Source organism: Alosa alosa, chromosome 8 (assembly GCF_017589495.1).
Source record: "Alosa alosa isolate M-15738 ecotype Scorff River chromosome 8, AALO_Geno_1.1, whole genome shotgun sequence".
NCBI classification, from domain to species: domain Eukaryota; kingdom Metazoa; phylum Chordata; class Actinopteri; order Clupeiformes; family Clupeidae; genus Alosa; species Alosa alosa.
Genome location: NC_063196.1, coordinates 33,200,208 through 33,224,441, shown reverse-complemented (window position 1 = coordinate 33,224,441; position 24,234 = coordinate 33,200,208). Strand labels below are relative to the sequence as shown.

The following is a 24,234-nucleotide window of genomic DNA, read 5'->3' as shown; positions in this document are numbered from 1 at the left end:
GTAAATAAAGTATTTCTTGGAGCCCATATACAGTGTGCAGACCATCTCCTTCTCACTTATCAGTTTTTGAGAGCCCATTGCACTGAATAAAGAAGTGTCTCAGTAATGTGTTTTTTGTTGTTTATGTTAAAAGTTCATTATGCATAGAAGCATAACAATGCAATTGACTATGGAAATGCAGGTTGGTTTAATAAACATTACAGGCATTGTTCATATATTTTGTTCTATAAAATGGTAGACTAGGTCTAATTATCCAAAATCCCATTAGTGGAAGCGCATGGTCACATCTGGTCCTGTGATGATAAAATATGTGTGGCCCTCTATCATCAAAGTTGGCCATCCCTGCAATAGGTTATAGATTATTATTATTATTATTATTATAGGGCCTATGCATATGTCAGGCAACGGTGATTAGGATGCCAACTTTAACTGGCTCTCTCACTGTTTGCATCTATGACAATGCAGTTTAGCTTGTAAACTTTGTAATTTGAGACGTAGGCTCTGCTGCTTTACCTCAACTGTGAAGTTTTAATTCATCCGCTGAAACCACAACGTAATGGCGCTATTTTTTTTCAATCTATGGTAATGGCACATTGAAAGATTTATTTCATGATGGTTAGTGAAGTCGTCGACATCTTGGTGAAAGCAGAGAATACGCGAGGTATTGGCGTTTGAAAACATATTTTTAACTTTAACTAACCATTAAGTTAATGATATCAAAACAACCAATGTGCAAAACATGGGCGCGGAAGGTTACTATCATTCATGGTTTTGGACCTTGTGGCCATCACGCGTGATGTGAGAGCTGCTGCAGAAGGAGGGATGTCTGGCGAAAGCCATGTGGAGCAAGGGCGTTGTATTTAATGTCAGTATTAAATAGGGTAGTTGTCTTACACTTGAGAACCAATTTAATTTTAAAGCAGTACTACCTAGCAGCAACAACCTTTGTGTGGTTGGCGTCAACGTGGACATTTATTTCACCTGCTAGCGGAAAAGTTCAGTTCGACCATAACGACTGCTTCGTGTGAGCGGAGGTAAGTTAATTTACTGTAAATTCTTGACTCACGACCTGCAACCTAACTCGTACTGTAAATGTATTCAGTAGTCGTAGTAATGTATTGTTGTATCGTCCATCCGAGAAAAGTTTTTTGTTTTTAAAAAAACATAACATTAGGTCACGAGTTCAAACTTAAGGTAGTCCTCGTGCTAACCTAACATCCGATAGGGTTGAAGCAGAGCTAGCAATCTTTGCTAGCATCATCCACATGACGCACCTGCCATTTTAGTATGGAAAGGAGTAGGCTACTCCGTCTAATTATTTTGTTATTAATGTGGTAAAGAAACGAATGCAATCAAAGATAACTGAGTATGTTTGTGTTGTCGTTATTCAAGCCAATAAATGCTAGCGTTTAGCAAATGGATGACGCGTAGGATTTGGGCTAACGTTAACGTTAATCTCCATATTCAAGGTCACGACCAGCCGAAACTCCCTGGTTTTCAACACGACCTGGAACCTGCAAACGAATACGGAGTACTGTAAGTAATTTTGTTTATTGTTTACCGAGAGATTAAAGTGTTAACTGAAGTTTGATTAACTTACAAGTTACAAGTCATTCGTGTTTGCAAAGTTAGGGGGTTGGCACGTTTGGGACCAGACGACAACGTTGCCTTCGGCTGATATTTCGCGTGTTTTGTAAGTCTAAATGATGGAAATGGTTAATGCCGTGAACTTTAAAAGTTGGTGAGTTAGGGTGAGGCTTTAAAGGGGAATTGAAACGGATATAATTTAGGTTGAGTGGAACTTGTTTACCGGACCGTGGTCATAGCCCACTTCCAGGCTATAATGTTAGCTATTGACCGCCTATTTATTTTTGGTTTCCGTCTCAAACCGGTCACTGTAATGTTATTAACTCTTGAAGTACAATTACTGTCTTTGGATGTTAAACAGGCTACTTGGACTTTGCAGGTAATGTTTTAAACCCCGCCATGCGCGTGTGTAATGCTTCATGACACTGACCTTGCTCCGGCAAGATCGCAATGTACATGTTTGGCACGATGTACAGTATACCACATGATTGGCGATGTATTCTCATGTCAACTTTATACCATCACTACAGTAAATTAGCAAACCAGTTATTTGTGATGGCTTTGGAGGTGTTTGCATGTTGGACAAAGATGACAGCCTAATTTTGAACCTTAGCTTGGTCATGGCCATGCTTGATATCTTTGTGTGGCAAATCTCTCTGAGGGCTGTAGTGTACAAAAAAAAATCAGCCTGTCACCTTATTATAGTGGATGGAATCCACTTTCTTGAAATCTCCTGGCTTCTTCTTCTTCTTCTTCTTGTTGTTGTTGTTATTATAATAACCATTTTTTCTTTTTACCTTTTCAAGAATTAATGCGACTCTAACCGCTTAACATACAGACATGTTGAAATAACCGTTTTGTAGGTAACTTTTTCAGATTTTCTTAAGTTTATACTTTTTGAGAAATAGGGGATTAAAAATGGTAAAAAAGCTAATTTCTTCCCCCATAGACTTGTATGGCTGTGATGTCATAATGGCTTAAAGCCAGCTGCGCTCGTTAAGCTCCCAGAGTAGTTCCCGGGCTAATTAGAACACTGGCACAGGTGTCACCTGTGAATTCAACTGTCTCAGCTTCTAATGCATACAATCTGGTGCTCCCTAAAACTACACATCCTGTTTAAATGTTTCCTGTGTGTCAAAATAAGTCACAGCCATATCTCATGCTTTGCGCATTATATCTCCAGAACGGTTTGACGTATATGCTTCAAATTTGGTACAAGTGTTTGTATGGACTCAAAGATGAAGTGAGTTGATGTTGGAGGTCAAGTCAATGAACACTCTGAGTGCGATATCTCAAGAATGCCTTGACATACATGCCTGAAATTTGGTATGAGTATTTGTATGGATTCAAAGATGAAGTGAATTGATGTTGGAGGTCGAAGGTCAAAAACACCTTGAGTGTTATATCTCAAGAACGCCTTGACGCACAAGGTCTTTTGGTACGAGGGTTTGTATGAACTCAAAGATTAAGTGATTTAATGTTTTTTTTCCCAGGAATTTCCCCACCAACTTTAGCAGCTTTCCATCCACTATTGCAACTCCTCTGGCATTACATTCTATTTTAAAGTGATTTCTGTAGTGTAGGGAAAGCATACCTACTGATTAGGACTGAACGTTTTTCGAAAATGATGTAATTGCTTTTTTTTTTTAATTAGCAGGTTGTGATTTAATATGCTTTAAAAAAAAAAAAAAAAAAAAAAAAAAAAAAAAAAAAAAAAACACCTTATATTCTGTATTATTCAACAGACAGCCACACATCATTCTATTTGACCAACACAATATTAGATAATCTAAATCTAATTAAGATTAAACATAAACTGTACTTTCCTAGAGGCCAGGCCAACGTTATGTTTGGTGATTGAATTCATTTGAATTATATTTTTATTTCAATCACAGTAGGCTAGTATATTTGTTGAACTTTAAGCCTTGAAAATAAGTCTTCCCTCAAATAAAATCTGTGCCCCCTTATTGTGACCCCCACATTAGGCGTCTATTTTATTACTATTTCATATGGTCTCTTGACATACAGCGGCAGAAAACTGACAGCCACGGTGCTTGTCTCCTTGTTTTACACACACACACAACAGACCCGCCCTTCCCCTCCGTGCACGCAGCCAGAAGTCAGAACAATCGTACTACAGGGCCGAATGACCGTACAGCCTCAGCACTCGTATCAACACTGCAGCGCAAATTAAGTTCAATACTCATGCCTGCAAATTAACAACTTACTACTTGTCACAACTAAATAAATCACGGAGATACAACTCTTTAAACAGGCAACGTTATCAGCTGTTAGCAGCATGCATGTAAACATCTTAGCTGGTAAACTAATGTTAGAACACCGCTGGATTATTGTGGTTAGCTGGATTATCGTGGTTAGCTGGCCACTGAATCCTGCCCCTCAGATAATGTTAAATGATGTGATTAGCAACTAGAATTAAAAAAAAAAAAAAAAATCCCAGGGTGACACTCCCTGACCCCCATGCTATTATTAGGTTCAAACTAAGCTATAGGCTATAGATCCTAGGAGTAAGCCATAGTAAAAAAAAAAAAAGGCTAATTAGTCAGCGGCATTGTGTTGTGTGTAAATAGAGGTTAAGAAAGATACCGTAAAACTCCAAATAATAGCCCTGGCTTTTATTTTCCTAAATCGCCAAACGATGCCTCTATGCTTGAGGCTAAGATTGTGTTTAACTAGTGTATTGTGTTTAAATGTAAAATTGCACACACAAATTTTGGCCGCATTCCAATTTGTCCAGTTTTTCAGAGTTTGACCTGCCGATTCGCATTTCATTTTTATAACCACTTTACAGCACACAACGACTTATATTCCATCTTTTTTTTTATATATTAACATAAACATTTAATCAACTTTTCAATAATGGCTGTTTTAAAAATATGGAACAGATGAATAGACAGATTATTCTTCTAGTCTAACTAGTCAAACTAATAATGCTACCCAGTTATCGTACCCAGGGAATATAGCGCAAACACAGGGGAGAAGTGCCAATAGTGATTGATTAGGTACTTCGCTATATCTAAGAATGACTCTGGCCATATGTATGAAAACAGTGCACGTCTGTCTAGCAGTGAAAAACTTCCGCCTGTTAAGCAGGTGTAATCCAAATTCCGGTTAAATGTGTCAATGAGGAAAAACTTGCCTCAGAAACAGCATTTTTGATGCTCTTTTCTCTCAGCTCTTTGCGCTAATTTTTAATTATTTTTTTTTATGTTGCAGTCGTGCAATGTAATCTGGGGAAAATGCCATTTTTGCATTGTCATAATGTTCCCCTGTTTGTGGAGAATAATAGCAGTGTGTTTTAAAAAAATGAATAAAGCTCAAAATTATTAAAATAGCTGTCAATTCCATAATATCAATGCATTGGGAACACTGCACGTTCGATTTCAAATCAAAACATGACCAAAATTGATAAAGTTTGTTTTATACCTTTACAGAAAGTGTTTGCATTTTTCTTTACAAACTCAAAACATTTACTGTATAAACTGAAAAATGTCAAGATTTTGCTTTACTTTAAATCACTGCACTAATATCTAGTTGCATTACCGTTATTTCTGAGAATTGCTTCACATCTGTGTTGCATGGAGTCGACCAACTACTGGCACCTGTGTACAGGTATTCCAGCCCAGGACGAGTGAACTACATTCCACAATTCCTCTGCATTTCTGGGTTTTGCCTCAGAAACAGCATTTTTGATGTCAACTTAGCGCTTCAAAAGCTCAACACAGATTTGAGACGTCAGTTTTGAGCGTCGCATCCCTATTTGTTAGTCATCAATTTAAAATGTATGCTTTTTTAATGTCCATCATGCCAATGTCTGTCTGGCCAGGCCATACTCAATCCATCTTCATAAATAGGTTGTGAGGAGTCCAAACTTCAGACGTCTCAGCCTTGGGATCATCTACATGACCTGCCTTGCAAGTGGAACAGAGAACTCAACTGACTGGTAGGCCTATGTGTTTATTATTTTTGTTTTAGAAACTAATGAGATTGAAGTTGGACTTCAAAGAGTTTCATTTTGTAAACTGTTTTTTTTTTTCAGCAAGTTAGTACGAGTCAGTCAATATTTCTGCTGCTCAGGCTCGAGACATTTTGGAGTATTTGTTGCTATAAGAAGCATTTGCTGTGAGGGTGTACGCTAGTTGCTGTGAGGGTGGACACTAGTTGCTGTGAGGGTGGACGCTAGTTGCTGTGAGGGTGGACGCTAGTTGCTGTGAGGGCTGTGAGGGTGGACGCTAGTTGCTGTGAGGGTGGACACTAGTTGCTGTGAGCTTGTACACTAGTTGCTGTGAGGGTGTATATGGGAAGTTGCTTACACTGGGTACACACTGGTGCCTTCTTGTTGGGGAAAATGTATTTCAATGTATTACTTGTATTTCAAGTGAGATTTGTGTGTGTGTGTGGAGTAGACACTAGGCAGGATTTGCACACTCAGGGTTGTAGACACTAGGTAGGATTTGCACACTCAGGGTTGTAGACACTAGGTAGGATTTGCACACTCAGGGTTGTAGACACTAGGCAGGATTTGCACACTCAGGGTTGTAGACACTAGGTAGGATTTGCACACTCAGGGTTGTAGACACTAGGTAGGATTTGCACACTCAGGGTTGTAGACACTAGGTAGGATTCATTTGTGTAGTGTAGAGACCACAGCCATAGAAGAGAGTTCTGACACACTTTGATGTCGCTGCCACGCGATCAAAAGTTCCAAAAAAAACTTTTTCTCTACCACTCTGGTAGCCACTAGGTAGGATTTTGCACATTCAGGGGTGTAGGCAGACCGTTCTGCTGTTGGGATCAGCTAGGTCCTTAGACGGAATTTGGCTGTGGACAAAATCACTGCTGCTGTCAAAATTAACATGTTAATCGTTGTGATTAATTTTGAAAAATAATAACGCAATTAATGCATTTTGTTTACCTAAAGTGTATTTTTTTTAAAACTACCAAAATTCACTGAATATCCTAGTTTAATACAAGTGATTATGCAATCAGTTTCTCTAAACATGCATGCCCAAAAAATCTTTTTACGATGTCAATGACCCCTGACCTCGGTATTTGAATCCTGGCTACGGCCTTGGTCGTGTCTCAAACTTCAGCTCTGTTTTATGGTTTAATGCTAGCCATTTAATTATAGGCCCTATAAGTGGAAAGAGCATTAAAATGCCGTGCATATTGTGCCGTTTGCCAAGAAGTTAAATTTATCAAAGTGACAACTTGCGTCACCCAACGTCACATCTCCGCATTACTAGCCTACTGGTTGGTAGCTCATGATGTAGGCCTGTCTGCATGCTGTTGTAGACAAGAAAGAGACAAAATCAGTCTTGACTGTCATGAAAGGACGAGCCTTTGAAACACAATTTTGTTTGTTAAAACCATATCTTAATGTGATGAAAGTAAAAATCGTTTTGAGTGTATTCGTATAATATGTAATTTTCCACTGCAGATTAGATGAATGTGATTATTTATGTTTGGCCCCTTTTTGGGCCTGCAATCGCTGATACAACCTTTAAGTTAAGGTACATAGTACCTACAATTATTACACTCGGGTCCAGTAGATCCGAACACCTCATATGTAATAGTTATGTGAAGGGGGTGTACCGTGTGAAGTCATTGAACATAAGTTAATTTTTATGTTCTTCACAGAAAATGGGCCAATGAGTTTTAGTTAGAAGAAATAATAAGTAGCATCATTTTTCTTATAGCAAACATTAAAAATGGGTCCCACAGACCCAAACACCTTACAAGGGTTAATGGACACAGGCTTATGATCACTCATGCCCCTGGGATCAAAGACCATCTCTTTTGTCTTTGTCACATTTAAAATAAGGTTGTGACCTTCACACCATGCCACTATGCGATGTACCTCTTTATGATGGTTATGTCTGTCTGAGCGCATAGAAGGCTCAATAGAGCTGTATAATCAGAGAACATGATTACATAATGCTCACTGTGCTTATTTCTACAACTTTTAGTATATAACGTAAAAAGAACAGAACTTGCACAACTCTGTGGGGCTCCTATGTTTATAGCCTTTATACTAGAGAGAGTATAATTGACTCTCACCTGTTGCTGTAGCCTAGAAATCTAGACGCGCCCCTAGCGGCAGCAAATTACATTTGCTGCCAGGGCTAGTCTAGCAACTCTCCGTTGGTTTGTGAGCTCCAGAAATCGAAACTTAATCAGGCATTGAAATCGTGTATAGAGTCGTTTGGTTGCAACGGTTTGGCTTGAATTCCCTGCTACTTGAAAACAAATATCCCATTAAGGCCCCTATTGCGTGCAGAGGGAATTTGAAAGACAACTGATTATCCCGCCCCTCGGACTGAGCACTGTGAACGGTGAGTGCCCAGACCCTACATTTTAATGTGGGTCTGGCTCGCCAGGCTACTGTTGCTGCCTTCCAGTAAGGAAAGCAAAGTACCACTTAATAACAAAGGCGTTCACCTCTATTCGTTTGAGCTTTTTAAAAATAATCTGGGGGAGAATCATGTTAAAAGCTGAACTAAAATTCATGATCAATAGTCTGGCATAAGCCTTGGGGTTTTCAGTATGTTTTAGCCTAGTAGTCTAAGATGAGCATCATCAGTGCCCCTGCTGTTCTGATTGGCCAATTGGTAAGGATCTTGGAGATGTTTTGCTTCATGCTTTAAAATGCCCACCATTATACGCTCCAACTTTCATTATTATCGATCTCATGGCCACAGGTCTAAAATCATTATTTGTAAATGCGCTTGAAGCCACCAATGATGGCCTTGTGCTCCAAGATAACAGTGGGCTCAAAATGAGTGCATGTGCGGAATTTAAAGAAGAGAAATCCCTCCAAATATGAACAAATGACTTAAATATAAGGTGGCACCATTGTAAGGGTCTTATGATATGAAAACATGACTTGTTTATTTCATCTTTTAAGGGGTATATAGCTTGCCTGGTAAGCCAAACTCATTCATGATTGGGAGTCCTTTACAACGTAAACATGGTGACGGGTGTAGAAATATCAATTTTGAAATCATTGGTCAATTACATTGATCAGAGTCGCCTAAACTTTGCAAATAGTCAGGTAGAACCCCAGGATAGGTGTGACATAAGGTACTAATGCAATTTTTTTGCATAAATTCATAGTTTACGGCATCCTTGAGCTTTTTTTTTTTAAATGACATAATTTGCCACGCCCTCTTTTTTGACCATAAAAAAACAAACTAGATGCACATTACTGTTTAAACCCATCATGTATGGTATCAAATGAAGGCTCTTCTCAAACAGAAATCAATGTTGTCAATAAAAACATGCTAAAATGATTTCAGGTCCCTCCAGAGAACATAATAACTGTAAAGCCTGGTAAGGTCACACCGCTGAAATGGTAGGCTGAGCAACAAATTGTATCAACCCTCAACAATTAATCAAATAGACAAAGTTATAAGGAAAAAAAGTAGAACTTTCTCACAGATTCTGAAAGCAACTATACACAGAACATGTTGCCAGGCTGGCCTTGTACACATCACAAACATCAAATGTCTCCTCCAAAAAACATTCATTCAATCAGACATTTCTCCCTCGCTGTCATCAGTATCCTTTACTGAAAGTGTAGCCATCTTTGAATTTTTATTTGCACACTGTTCACCACCTTTGCAATGGCAGTAGGTGGTGCATGGTAGTCCATCTGACTGACAGCAGCAAGAGGCCCTGGAGCATGCTGGCACTGCCTTGCATTCACAAGCAATAAGCTGTAGACCTGTTTTGGTAGCAATGTCAGTGTTGCCATGAACAGGCACAGGAATTCCATCCTCTATTTTCCGAGCCAAACAGATACATCATCAGTACACACTGGAGGTGTTTTTTTGTCAGCAGCTCTCCACAGAAGGACTTGCAGCCGTGCACGCTTGATGTGTTCCGCTGCATTATTCTCTTGTTGTAGGAAGACAAAATTGCATTAGTACCTTATGTCACACTTATGCCCAAATTCCACAAAGTTCTACCTGACTAAAACTATGAACAGAATAGGTAGTCAGGAAACATTGTATGCGAGCCTGCTTTTGCTGTAAATACATTTCTGCATTTTTCCAACTACAATTTTTGATGTTTGTAGTCTTGCAGGCATTGCTTCCACCATTTACCACAGTCAGTTTTGACTGTCATCCCCTCTCGTTGTTGATTGGCTTGACTTTTTTTTTTTTTTTTTTTTTTTTTTTTTATTATAGAAAATGAACTATGCTGTACCAGACTAGCATCTCCCCGAGAGGAGAAGGTGGCTTTACAACAGCTGTTTTAAGTGACTTAGGAAAAATGCCAGACAGCAGTGATGAATTTACCATGCAAAGGACATCTGCTGATATAAGGTGAAAAACCGTTTTAAAGAAATTGTCTTCCAAAATGTCTAAGCCACATGAGGAAGAGCTGAGATTCTGTACCGTTTTTTCAAGTGTGTCGTGGTCTATCAATTCTGACATTAAGTTAAGATCCATTCTATTTGCAGCTGGAAGTTCCGGATGTTGAATTAGTAATTGAGCAGATATGTTGAGTCTGATTTTGTCAATTTTACCTTTGAAAAAAGATGAACGCATTGCATTTATTAGTTGAGAGAAGTTCAGGCGCTAATTGTGAGGGGGGATTTGTTAACGTAGTGTTATTGTGTTATTTGAGTTATTTGAACTTCTACCGATGTTAGAAAAGAAAGGCTGTCTTTCTTTGCGTATTTCGGAGTTATATGTGCGTAGCATCTCTTTATGGATTTCATAGTGGATCTGAAATTTGTATTTACGCCGTTTTCTTTCAGTCTTCCTACACTCTTTTAGGAGTTTAACTGCTGGATTTTGCTTCCATGGTGCTTTCTGTTTGTCCTTAACTTTCTTGAAATGGAATGGAGCAATGTCATCCATAATGTTTGCCATTTTTGCATTAAAGCGATCCAATAATTCTACCGAGTCTGACAGTTGACTTGACGTCTGTGAAAGTGCTTGCTCAAAGAGCGCACTTGTCTGATCATTTATGATCCTTCTTTTTACCATCATAGATCTGTTCTAAGTGTGTGGGGACATAGACACATCAAAGAACACGCGGAAATCATCAGATGAGGCCAGGTCTTTAACAGCTGTAGAGACATCGAGACCCTTTTCCCTGTCACCATCTATGTAATGTAAGAGAAAGAACATTTGGTAACATGGAATTCATATTGCATGTGTGCTGGAGTGGACAGAGTTTGATGGAAAACTTTGGTGACTTCTGATGTTCAAATTGGTTCTGGGCATGTTGTTGGGGGGGGTTGTTTCTTGGTATAAAGTATATAGCATAGGTATACCCTCTGCCAAAATGGGGTCAGTCATTTGAGCTCTTTCTAAGACTAATGTCAAATTTGAAACAGAAGAACCTATTCATGTGCCTATACAGTATTTTTCTCACGCGAATAGGGGAAAAAAAAAATAACCTTCACATATTACCATGAAAATTACTGAGTTGATCACTTGCATCAAGACAAACAAAAAATGTATTAAGTTTTTTGAAATTGTTTGTTAACATGGGCAAACAGGGCATAATGTATTTAAGTATAGCTAATCTGCATACAAAAATCTTGTAAAATCTTAACAGCTACTGTAGCATTGAATTTCTAGACAACTCCGGTCTGAGTGACGGGCGTAGTAACAATAACTAGGGGGCGTGGCTTTTTGCGAATGGTCAATTGTGAGGGGTTGAAAATAGAATGCGAGAGTTATTTGTACTTCTACTGATGATATTTGAGAAGAAACTTGCGGAGCATGTCTATTGATTTCATAGTAGGTCTGACGCCTTTTTTTTTTTTGTTGTCCTCCCCTCAAATCATCATTGGTTTATCAGTTATATTGACCCAAGTTTTGGACCGGTGACAACATGTAAGATTGATCCCTTGTTGGGCCACAAGAAAGCCATTGCTTGGAATGCTAAAACTGTGAAATTATAGATGTTCAACATGGAACTCCAGATGAACCGAACTAGTTTTGGCGGACAGCATTGGGGAAGATGAAAGTAGAGAATTTAAAATGTGGACTTTATTCCTCCAACAGACCACACACATATACATACGTCTAGTAGGCTAGGCCTACAACAGCTGTAAAATCTAAATTATATCAATGAAATTTGACAATAACCAAAATAATTAGATAAGTAGGCTAGCCTAGGCCTAAACAAAGGAGTCTTTAAATAGTCTATTTTTGTATGTCTTGAAATTTCATAGAAATGTCATAGAAATCAAACGGCAAGTAGCCGATCAGTGATGTTTTATGGTACATAGTGGTAGGGCATGCGTGACTTAATTAGGCAGATCCTGGGCCTAGGCGGATATCTAATATGATGGCCTATTCAAAGGTGATAGGCCTACTCCAAGATATCCAGAAACTGTGTGTGTGACTTGTGATTTGGGTATACGTACCCCTGATATCTGATCAGCAAGTTAGCAGTCAAAATAAATTAAAAAAAAAAAAAGGTATCAGTATTCTCATTGATTCTTAAACTCAGGACATGATCAAAGATGCTCCTGACAAGCTGTGTGTGATAAAAAATGGTCAGTATATCCCCTTGATTCCTGTCTAAGCTTATTTCGCCCAGTGTCTCATGGTGTGTGTGAAAGCACAGAGTCATAGCTATAATATTGATTGTTACCTTTTTTGCTGATTGTGGCTTATTTGATAGATGAGAAGAAAGTTGATTTTACTGCTTATTGTACAGATCCCATGTTAACATGATGTTATGGCGTTCAGCTGGTGGTAAATGAAGTTGGTGATAAATGAAGATCATTGTGTGTGTGTGTGTGTGTTACAATATGTGGATGCAATTCAGAATGGGGGCCGCCACAAAATCAAAACTGGCTACCACACAATAATGTTCTATGCTGTACTATTTAAATGAGATAAAATCCTGTCATTAAGCTGAGCTCACACACCATGAGACACTGGGCGAAATAAGCTTAGGAATCAAGGGGATATACTGACAATTTTTTATCACACACAGCTTGTCAGGAGCATCTTTGATCATGTCCTGAGTTTTTTAAGAATCAATGAGAATACTGATACTTATTTTTATTTATTTTGACTCCTGACTTTTTACACATGCAGCCTTTACTTGCCCCGCCCCGCGCTCTCTTGAACCCGCTGCCCCTCCTCTGCATACATTTAACAAAACATTAGTTATTTGTTAAAACTGGTGCATTCAAGTTAACTCTGCTAAAGGCTTATCGCAACATAGTACATTGGAAGACTAAACTAAGTAAGTTATGCAATCAAGCCGGATCTCTAAGCTAATGTTAGAATACTGTAGTGTTCTTACTCGTGCAGGGCTTTATTTTATTAACTCTGACACTGAATGTTTTTGAAATCCTGATGTAAATTATTTTAACTAACTACATAGAAAGCATACAGGGAATCAAAGCCGCGGTATAGAGGTTGAAGTGTAATCTGTTATCGGTAATGTAAGCGTTCTCTAAAAGCGTGCATGATGACACAAATGCTTACTAGCTGGGAAATGGAAATGCTTGTGGGAAATGGAAGTATGATTGTGTGTATGTACTTGCCAGTTCTCGGTGCTTCAGTTGCCTTTTGGGTACAGGGCAGCAAACTGGGGTATTGGGCAAGAGACACTTTTCTGCATATCTTTTGCGCCCAGACGTGGGAGCGCTTATTGGCGCAGGGGTGTTTAGAGTGGTAATATTTGTTGCTTAGTGAGGTATATTATGGCATTGTATGGAAAGAACATGAACGATTGTTAGTAATGTGTATTGCCTATGTTGTGTTAACCAAAATGTGGTGAATTTAAATTCATTGATTTGTTGCTATGTATGGTTTAGACCAGTGTTTTAAATTGTGTCTGCATAGCGCAGTTAGGAGTTAAGATTCCTCCTCGGTTGTGTGGGGTCCTGCTGAAAGACCTCTGAGGTAGGCATAGAAACTAGTGGGCATTGTCTCGGTGTTTGTTTTTCTTTTGTATCAGTCTTGTTTTGTTTGTTTGTCAGTGTCTTAACCGTTTTCAGTTTTCAAGAACCCAATTTAAAGGGAAACTTGGCAGGATTTCCCCCTCTGCTGGAGAAATTGTGCATTATGATATTTCAAACTGTGGGAAAAGGTAACGATAAAGCACATGGATTTGTTTACAAGCTAGCGAACGGTTAGCATAAGTTTGGCAGAACTATGTGGATGTTACAAGGTAAGAAACACGATTTAAAACGAGTTTCTTGTTTCTCACTTCTCTTTCTGGGACGGTAGTCTCAATGTTGCAAGGTTGGTTTTCCGTCTGGGGACGCTAGGCGCAGCGGGGAAAGTCACCATTTTCACCGGAACAGGTCATTTAACCATCCAAATGATATCTAAACGGGTTTATTACGTTGAAATAGTTGCCAAGTTCCCCTTTAAAGCTGCTCCATGTCATTAGTAACAGACGTTTGTAGGCTTAACTGAAGAGTCCATTACAGCCAAGATGGCAAAAAAAGAAAACTCAAGTAAACTCATTACACTGTCCAAAGTGTAATTTTCCATTATATTCCAACATGTTTGGTGTTGACATCCATGAAAATAAGTCTTGTCTGACTGTTTTAGAATAAACTTAACTGTGTCTTAAACTTGCACCTCTACCAAAATGACAAGCAGAATGACAAAATAAAAGGGTGACTGAATGAATGGGTTTATTTAACAATGCACCTCCAACTGAAATTCAAAGTTCTATAACTGATAACTAAGTGCAAGCATGTAAGAGAGCAAGAAAGTATAGTGCATAGTGAAAGTAAAGTGTAGTTTGTTACCAGTTGGCCTGAACTACTACACTACCATACTTTGGATGCTTTTGGTCTAGTGCTAATTCTCGGACTTGATTCGGAGGACCCATTTTTCATATCAAAGCGGTGAAGGTGGGGGGAGGGTACAGATTGAGGAAAGCACATTAACCAGCAGGGGCGCGCACAGCGCTTAGACTGGTGGTGAGGTGAATTACAGTTTAATTTAATCATGTACTTGTTGCCAAGACATAAGGTTCGTCATGTGACCACATCATTTATCTCTTCCTTGTAGGTTTTGATGAACTAATGACGGAGGAAATGGATTCTGGTGTGAGTGTGAGTGGCTGTGGGAGGCAATGCAACATGAAGGTCATTTGCAGCTTCTCAAATCCAGCCTGGGCTTTAGACTGAAGGCAAGCCAGTGGTACAGGTAAGCACAGTAAGTGGTTGAGCATGCATACACCAGTAAACATGGTGGTGCAGCAGGTCATGCTTCAGTTCAGTGTGCAGTGGCAACTCCACAAGTGGAACCACCTTTGGAACAATACAGTGAACGTGACTAGCGTGGCTTCGAGCCAGATGGCATCCCTCTGGTAGGTGTTCGGAGGTAGGTGCCTGTCCTTTTCCTTTTCTGAAGAAGATGGTCCATGAAGAAAATCCAATTGGAAGATGGTCCCTCAATTTTTTCAGGTGGGTTCTGCTCCATGTTGTCTTAACACACCATTAGTTTCAAGTGATTGTAGTGGTTAGTTTGAAGAGTATTTATATTAAATCTCCTTTTTTTGTTTAAAATTATATACAGGTGCTGGTCATATAATTAGAATATCATCAAAAAATTGATGATTTAATTAGAATATCATCAAAAAGTGAAACTTGTATATTATATTAATTCATTACACACAGACTGATATATTTCAAATGTTTATTTCTTTTCATTTTGATTATTATTTCATTTGATTATTATAACTGACAACTAATGAAAATCCCAAAATCGGTATCAGAAAATTCGAATATTACTTAAGACCAATAGAAAAAAAGTTTTTTTTTTTAGAAATGTTGGCCAACTGAAAAGTATGAACATGAAAAGTATGTACAGCACTCTATGCTTAATTGGGGCTCCTTTTGCCTGAATTACTGCAGCAATGCGACGTGGCATGGAGTTGATCAGTCTGTGGCACTGCTCAGGTGTTATGAGAGCCCAGGTTGCTAATGGCCTTCAGCTCTTCTGCATTGTTGGTTCTGGCGTATCGCATCTTCCTCTTCACAATACTCCCATAGATTTTCTTTGAGGTTAAGGTCAGGCGAGTTTGCTGGCCAATTAAGAACGGGGATACCATGGTCCTTAAACCAGGTACTGGTAGCTTTGGCACTGTGTGCAGGTGCCAAGTCCTGTTGGAAAATGAAATCTGCATCTCCATAAAGTTGGTCAGCAGCAGGAAGCATGAAGTGCTCTAAAACTTCCTGGTAGATGGCTGTGTTGACCCTGGACCTCAGAAAACAGTTTACAGATGATGTAAACACCAGCAGATGACATGGCACCCCAAACCATCACTGACTGTGGAAACTTCACACTAGACTTGAAGCAATGTGGATGCTATGCCTCTCTTCTCTTCCTCCAGACTCTGGGACCTTGATTTACAAAGGAAATGCAAAACTTACTTTCATCAGAGAACATAACTTTGGACCGCTCAGCAGCAGTCCAGTACTTTTTGTCTTTAGCCCAGGCAAGACACTTCTAATGCTGTTTCTTGTTCAAGAGTAGCTTATCACAAAGAAATGCGATAGCTGAAACCCATGTCTTGCATACGTCTGCGTGGTGGTTCTTGAAGCACCGACTCCAGCTGCAGTCGACTTTGTGAATCTGCCCCACATTTTTGAATGGGTTTTGTTTCACAATCCTCTCCAGGGTGCGGTTATCTCTCTTGCTTGTACACTTTTTTTTCTACCACATCTTCCTTCCCTTAACCTCTCTATTAATGTGCTTGGACACAGAGCTCTGTGAACAGCCAGCCTCCTTAGCAATGACCTTTTGTGTCTTGCCCTCCTTGTGCAAGATGTCAATGGCCGTCTTTTGGACAACTGTCAAGTCAGTAGTCTTCCCCATGATTGTGTAGCCTACAGAACTAGGCTGAAACAATGCTTTTCATAACTATTTTGGAAGTAGCCTATTATACAGCTTTCCAGAACGCTGCAGAAGATTTCAAGTTCCGCTGCAAATTCCATTCAAATGAAGGGGCCCAATGTTCGGAGGTTCGATCATTTTGTTGTAGCCTATGTGACCGGGTTGAATCAAGGATCTTCGCTATAATGACAGCTGCAAAAAATATCAGTGGCAATGGATTTTGAGCTATGAATCACATCTTTCATATTCTGTGAGTTCATTCGCTTTCATTGAAAGTAAGCAACAAATAGGCTATGTTTCTATGCAGCATCTGAAAGTTTTAAGTTCTGACTTGTGTGGCGATATGTTTGTTTTCCCAGCAGATGCATGAAAGGGTAACCAAATAAAGGTAAGACTTGTGAAGTTCCCTTTTCTCGTTTTGGCAAGTAGCCATAGGCCTATACCTTAATAATATGTCTCATTCGAATACCATGCTATCAGTGACCGCCTGGCAAAACTCTGTGCTGTTCATTTACCACCCACCAGGCCAACTAGGCGGCTTTCTGGATGAGCTGGACACTTTGCTGTCCTCAGTCCCTGAGCATGACTGTCCGCGCTATTCGTCCTTGGCGATATGAACATCCACTTAAAGTCCACTGAACCTGGGGCTTCAATCACCCTGATCCACTCTCTTGGCCTCGAACTGGTTCGCAGCCCACCTACTCACAAAGCTGGCAAAGAGCTTGATTTGATCCTCACACGGATCTGCACCACAAACACCCTCATGGTGACGCCTCCATCTTTCCGACAACTTCTTCATCCGTTTAAACGTCAGCCTGACAGAACAACCTCCTCAGCCAATGGTCACGTTCCACTTCAACATCACCTGTCTCCAACTCACTTCTCTGTGGTCGCCTCAGGTCTACCTCCACTCAGCAATTTCAGTCTTGCCTCTGCTCCACACTGAGCTTGTGTCTGGACGAACTGTGCCCTCTTACTACAAGGCCAGCCCGATCAAAACACTCATCAATGGCTAAATGATGCCCTCGGATCGCAGTGCACCAACCTCAGAGCCGCAGAGAGAAATAACCGATGACCTCACAAACTACCAGACACTCGTCCTCCTTCTCGGCCAGCATCACTGCTGCTAAGACGGCCTTCTACAATGACAAAATCAAAAGTGTCACAAACACTCAACTTTTCTCAACCTTCAAATCGCCACTCAACCCTCAGCTGCCGCCTCCTCCGTCCAGCCTTACTGCCGATACCCTTGCCTCATTTTTTACAAAGTGGAGCTGAAGCTGGCACATCTTTTTCTGAATTCGCACCTCTCTCCGAGAGTGATTGTATTTAGACTGCTGACTTGTAGCCGTCCTACCACATGCTTGTTGGACCCTATACCTACGAGCCTACTTCAGTTCATCAGCCCAACCATCACGCCAGCTATCAGACGTGATCAAAACGGTTTTGCTCCCACCTACTTGAATGCCCTCATACAGGCATATGCTACTTCCCGACCATTGCGCTCCTCAGATGAACGATGTCTAGCTCTGCCACCGGTACGCTCAGGTCAACTTTTCTCATCTGTTGTTCCTCGTTGGTGTTCATTTTGAGCCCTGGTGACAGGTATTCATTTGATGCTTTTATCCAAAGCAACACTGACTCTCACAGCGGTGGGTTCAGTGATTTGAACTTGGGCCATCCGATTGTCTAATGGTGGTGTTAGCGCTGCACCTACATGCCCATACCCCGAGTTCGGTGGTGATGTAGGTAGCGGGACGCTACGTCAAGGCGGGGACACTGAAATGGGCGAGACCTCTCCGGTGAAATTTAATAAACCAATCGCATGCAACCAGTGTTCAATTCTGATAGTTATCTATCTTTTATTAATTCGGCCTGACTGCCCACTTTGCGCGTCTAACTTGAGCTACTTGTACTACCTGTTACTGGCACCCCACTTGGCCTATTTCCCATAAGCCCCTGCTCTGCATCCCCTCTAGTCTCCTTTTGCTCCTCTTTTTTCCCAATTAGTTGAACTGATTAGAAGAGAGGAAGAAGAGGAAGAGCTACGGATGGTCATCACTCCGAGTCTATCTGATGAGCATTTTATTTATTTAAAATTAACGTAGAACTGCTTTCTATTACTGATCCCGCAATACTTGCCCTCGATCACTGAAGGTTGTGTCTGTTTGAGAACCTGATGCAAACCGGAGGGGGGTGTACTGTGAAGTGAGATTACGGGGTAGCAACGTTCTACAGCATACCTCCACATCAAATTTGAACCGCTTATCGCTCTTGCTGTAGCTCTAGCTTACTCGTGGTTGCAGCCTTAGCAATTCCTGAGACGCGCAGCTCGTGAAGGTTATCCTGCGCCATCACTCTCAAGCAAATATCAATGGTGAGTTGTTTTTGTGTTATTAGCACTTTAAGCATGCCTTTCTTTATATGTATTGCCTCCTTATTTAGGCCCAGTAACTCATATTCAAACAAAAGTGAGTACAATAATTAAAATACAATAGTATAGTGATATTCTATCCAGTAGAGCTGTTACAGTGCAGTAGGTACCAGTAAAGACAGTGCAATGGTATGCTATGGGAAATGTATTAGTTAATGGAGCTAGTTTTATGCAATGGGGATTACCATAAAAGATAACCGTGCAAGAATAACAATTCCAATGTATGATTGTTTGCAAATATAAAAAACAGATCAACAGGCAATAGATACAAAATATGTGCATGATGGAGGACCTTTGTGCATGTTGGGGATGAGTGCTGTTGGTGTTGTGCATGTTAATCCATTGTTGATTGTTTCTCAGGCAGATGCAATGTTTTGCTACCCAAAATAAAGCCTGCTATGGTAACGGTGGAGTTCTGGAATAGTCATGTGGTCCATCTAGGTCAGTGGTCCCCAAACTACGGCCCGCCACTTCATTTTGGGTGGCCCCCCAAAACATGTCCGTGGTATATAGCATCTGGCCCGCATGGGAGTAAGACATCGTCAAACTATAACCTCCGTAATTTCCCCCATTCATTCTCTATGGCGAGTCTTAACAGTACATGTGTAATACTCTTTTTGTCCACTGGTGGTTGTTTTGGCGCTGTTTCGCGTTTGCCATCGAAAACGGAATGAAATGTAGACCTACCTGCAAACAATGTAAGAGGCCTATGCTGACTGCATCAGTGCTCAAAGTATTTTACAAGTTTATCAATTAATTGTTAAAAACTAACTAACTTCTATTCAAGTCATATTTCTGGAACTTGCTGGGATATTGTTTTCTATATTTTATTCACTCGTTCAAATGTTCATACAAATTCAAAGTTCTCATCAGGTGAATGAAAGTGGTCATTTCAGATGTTTTTGCCAGCACTTCATAAAACTCTCATAGTTTGAGAACTTCAAATTATTTGTAGGATATTGCTTGTTCACAACTTGAGCTGTGTATGCAAAGAGTTCAGAGTTCACACATTTTGAATAAAATACACTTTTGGGACTCCCTGCTAATACTTTTGGGAATGCTATTTTTTATTAGTATTATTTCATTTGAGCTACATTTTACACTGATATGGCATGATTGCAATATAAACACGGCTAACAATGATATAAAATTGCAGTAGCCTATGATTAAATGTAATGGAATATTCAACTAAGGTAGACTGCTGTTGTTCACAGCACTAAGCTATTTATGGTTACTAATATACTCCGAGTCTCTGGCCCTCTCTTAGAGCCAGGCATAGTGATCTGGCCCTCAGAAGAAAAAGTTTGGGGACCACTGATCTAGGTGGTCTGTTTTGGGTCTCAATGCATGTCTGTATACATAATTGAACAAATTAGTAGTGTTTGTGCTGTGCAACAATGGTTGTGTTAATCCATTGTTGATTTATGTTCCTGTAGTGCTTGCCAAAAGCCGATGTTGCATGTCCCAACAGGAGAACGCTACATGAGAAGGAAAGTAAGTAATGGTATGTAATCAATTAAGCTGGTTTCACTAGCTAAGGCCGGTGATGGTATGCAACCCAGCACTCAACTCTAGCTGCTAGAACTCCATCATTACCACTAAAGTTCTGTGTTAGAATATGTTAAAGGCAAACTATGCAGTATTGGCAATTTCCATTACTGTTTTCTCGGTTTTTGCTTCTTTTTCACTGGCTCTGTCATGACGAATGTCTGAGAAACTCCATCGCTACCTTTTTCTAGCTGGTGCTTGGCGTGTATGTGTATTTGAATGCAGTAAAGCAATTTGTTATACTGCCTGACACTGATCAGAGCACAGTTGCAAGGGTGGCTTTTCCGCTCACAGGCGCTAGGGGGAAGCGAGACGGCCACCATTCAACCCGAAAAAAGTCATAGAACAATTCCAATGATTCTGAAGCTGTTAAATGAAGGCAAATTAAGCTAATGAACTTGCATATTAAGCTAAAAAACCTGCCTTTAAGGTTAACTGTTCTGGCCTAGCAGCTAAAGTTCTGTGTTAGAATGTGTTAAGGTTAACTGTTCTGGGCTTTTCTTTTGTGTATGCATAATTAAGCCAAACCAAACACGAAACATTAAAGCAACACCAAAGAACTTTCCCTCTGTCGCACGCACGCTATACGTTTATCCAGCACCGGCTTTGCAAATGACTATGTCCACAGACAAGGTAGAATATGTTGCATGATTTATGAAAGTACGATGTATTGCGACATCAAACGCAAGTCAAATTTGTAGTTTCTTATGTCTCATTCCATTGAAGTACAGATCCGCTACCCAATCTGGCAAACTTACATAACGCGATTATAGCCGACAGAGGGCTGCGAAGCGAATGCAGAAGTGCTGTTCACCATGTTACAAGTTGATGAACCACTGAAACAATTTTGGAAACATTATTTTAAGGTATAAAAAACTCTTTGGTGTTGTTTTAAGTAAAATTAAGATGTATTGCTTCTGCTTTACATTGCGCATCACTATGGTGGGCACACGTATAGCTTTCTCTTAGTTCTTCTCGTCTTTGTGCCGCATGTAAGTGTAAGCTGTTTCCAAAGCTGTAGCATGTAGGCCTCCAGTACACAACAGGAGCATGTAGAGTTGGTAAGTAGGCTTGCAGTACACAGCAGGAGGCACAACGATCAAGTACTTACTGAGAAATGGGTGTAATCTTAACTACTTAACACTTAAACATGATGACATGTTTTTTATTATTATTATTATTATTTTTGTTAGGCTCCTGCATGAGGCTTACAATTTCTGTTTGTCAGTCCTGGTGGAGTCATGAGTTGCATGATGTGAAATGTCATAAATTGCACTAACTGTGTTTGACATGTCATGGAGTCAATGACTGGATGATACTATAGTAGGCCTAGATATGTTAAATGTTATGGTGGAAGTATGTTTTTTAGTGTGTGTGTGGGTGTTTTTGTTTTGTTGTCAATCACTGGGAGGGAGACCTGAAATAGGCCCAGATATGTTGTTAAGGTGGAAGTGTGTGCGTGAGGGGGACATTTTGAGTTGGATCAATGGCAGTGGCTGGGAGACCTTAATTAGGCTCCGATATGTTAATGTGATGGTGGCAATGTTTTGTGTGTGTGTGTGTTCACAGTGGCGTGCAGGAGGTTAAGATGAAGTGCAGTTCTTCATAATTTCATGAGGAGAAAAGGGAGACAAAAGACAAGTTGCTCGGTCATGGCTGCCCCTCAAGGCCTTGTGAAGACGGCCAGACAACAAAGACTGGGAATGTTTTTTGTGTGTGTGTGTGTTTATTTCTTCACACAGATGAGTGAATGAGGTCATGACGAAACACTTCGGCGCCTCGCCCAAAGGAGACAGTGGCGCAGACCCTAGTCATGGATTCACCTCCAAGCCGTGTGAAGACACTGGGACAGGCAGGAGTTGAATCGATGCCGTTGACGAGACATGGTCCCTCTGAGAAGCTACACACAGTCCCCCAGTCCTGTCTTTGATACTGTAGCACTCTGGTTTGTAAATGTGTTAGGCAGATCCACCCCCAGCCCGGTTATTTAGCGGTCATCACAAATTACACTATGCTCCCTCATCAGTTAGAAATGACAAAGAAAATTCAAACAAGTTTTGTATTATTATAATTGTATTACAATTTGTAACCAAATTGTATTTGGTTAAGTCATTGCATTTTGTCCAATGAACACTATTGTATATTTTACATTGGTATTTTTTTGTGAGTTCATTTACTGAAACATTTGTTTTTCTTGTATGAATGTATTGTTATTCTTGTTTGTACCATGACTGATATTTGTGCATATGTGCTAATAAATAATGTGGTGTGTGTCTTCATTTTTTGTTAACTGGAAGTGAAATTCCTGTGATTCACATTAGCTTATTTTGTAAACATGCTATTTTGAATTGTGTTGCCAAACCTTTGTAGCTGTACACTCAGTGGCAGTAGTAGCTGCATGCTTATATATTTAGGCAATAACTCTGAATATGTACAGAAATTGTGTATCTGTAGTTAAAATGCCCAGTGCACAAATGCTTTTTTCAGAAATGAGTCATGATTAGATTAGATGTCATTTATAACAATGGTTTGTTAAATTTAATTTATTTTAGTAGCGACAAGGACTTAAGTATGAAAAAAATGTATAGACTAGCATGTAAGTACAGTTTGTGTGACTAAAAATGCCAAGTGGTCTATGTAGGTATGGTTTGCATGGTATACAGATGCGCCATCTTGTGGAGAATGTGTCAAAGTTAGTGTGAATGAATATATAAAGTGACGATGTACTTAGTTAACGAAATGAGTAAAGTTGAGAGTAGTTTTGTGTGAGATTAGTTGAGTAACTTGTGCAGTAAGGTGGAGAGTTTTGAGCATGTTTAGTTTGGCAACCACGTATGAAGTTAAAGAGGAAAACGGCCGTAGATAAGTTGGAATAACAACGCCATCTGGCGGTCGTCGTGTGCCGAGCGACGACCTTCACAGAAAATATCTGGCCGAAGGTAAGGAACGTCGGCATTGAAGACTACACATCGTTGGATTCTACATATGGAATGGATCGACATGAATAGGAAAGGAAAAAGTAAAACGAGAGAAAGAACAGGATAATAGTATTTGCACATGGACCAATGGTTGGACTCCGACGATGGACCTCGGGTGTTACCCACAATGCAATGCGGTGGAAGTCCCAAGTGGATATTTACAGCGTGTATAAAAATGATAAGAGTTAGCTAAAACATTTTAAACAAACTATGTAACGTAGATTAGCAAGAAATAGTCACGGTTAGAGTTGCATTTGCTGGGGTCGTGGATGCGCGCATTTAGTGTGCTTGCGCCGGAACGTAAAACACCGTCACGCACGAGACGTTCGCCATTTCGGGTTTAAAAACATCCCGAACATGTTCTTAGTTTGTGCTCGCTTCGGCAGCACATATACTAAAATTGGAACGATACAGAGAAGATTAGCATGGCCCCTGCGCAAGGATGACACGCAAATTCGTGAAGCGTTCCATATTTTGATATTTTAACTGTTATGAACAATAGAATTAGCAAAAAACGAAATTTTAGTGATATCACATTTTTCCAATACACCAAATAACCACCAGAGGGCACACTTGACCACATCATTTTATTACTAGTCATTGCAGTACACCAAAATACCACTGTGAAATCACATTCTTCTCTGTAGAAATACACCAAACAACCGCCAGAGGGCGCACTTGACCACGTCATTTCATTGCAGTACACCAAAATACCACAGTAAAATCATTCTTCTCTGTAGATATACACCAAACAACCGCCAGAGAGCGCATCATTTCATTACTAGTCATGCAGTACACCAAAATACCACAGTAAAATCAT

At 40.0% G+C, this 24,234-nt stretch overlaps 1 long non-coding RNA gene and 1 other non-coding gene across 3 annotated transcripts; both read left to right on the top strand.

Moving 5' to 3' along the window:
• Positions 1-818: 818 nt before the first annotated feature.
• On the top strand, positions 819-22,657 carry LOC125298888. Of its 2 annotated transcripts, none has more exons than XR_007194279.1 (6): positions 819-1,034; positions 1,470-1,536; positions 5,463-5,551; positions 14,625-14,762; positions 20,325-20,382; positions 22,006-22,657. It is a non-coding gene; the product is annotated as an uncharacterized LOC125298888 (long non-coding RNA). The 2 variants fall into 2 exon arrangements; XR_007194280.1 differs by having other exon boundaries at positions 20,325-20,392.
• Positions 22,658-23,784: 1,127 nt separating this feature from the next.
• On the top strand, positions 23,785-23,891 carry LOC125299930. Its single transcript, XR_007194472.1, has one exon. It is a non-coding gene; the product is annotated as a U6 spliceosomal RNA (small nuclear RNA).
• Positions 23,892-24,234: the final 343 nt, after the last annotated feature.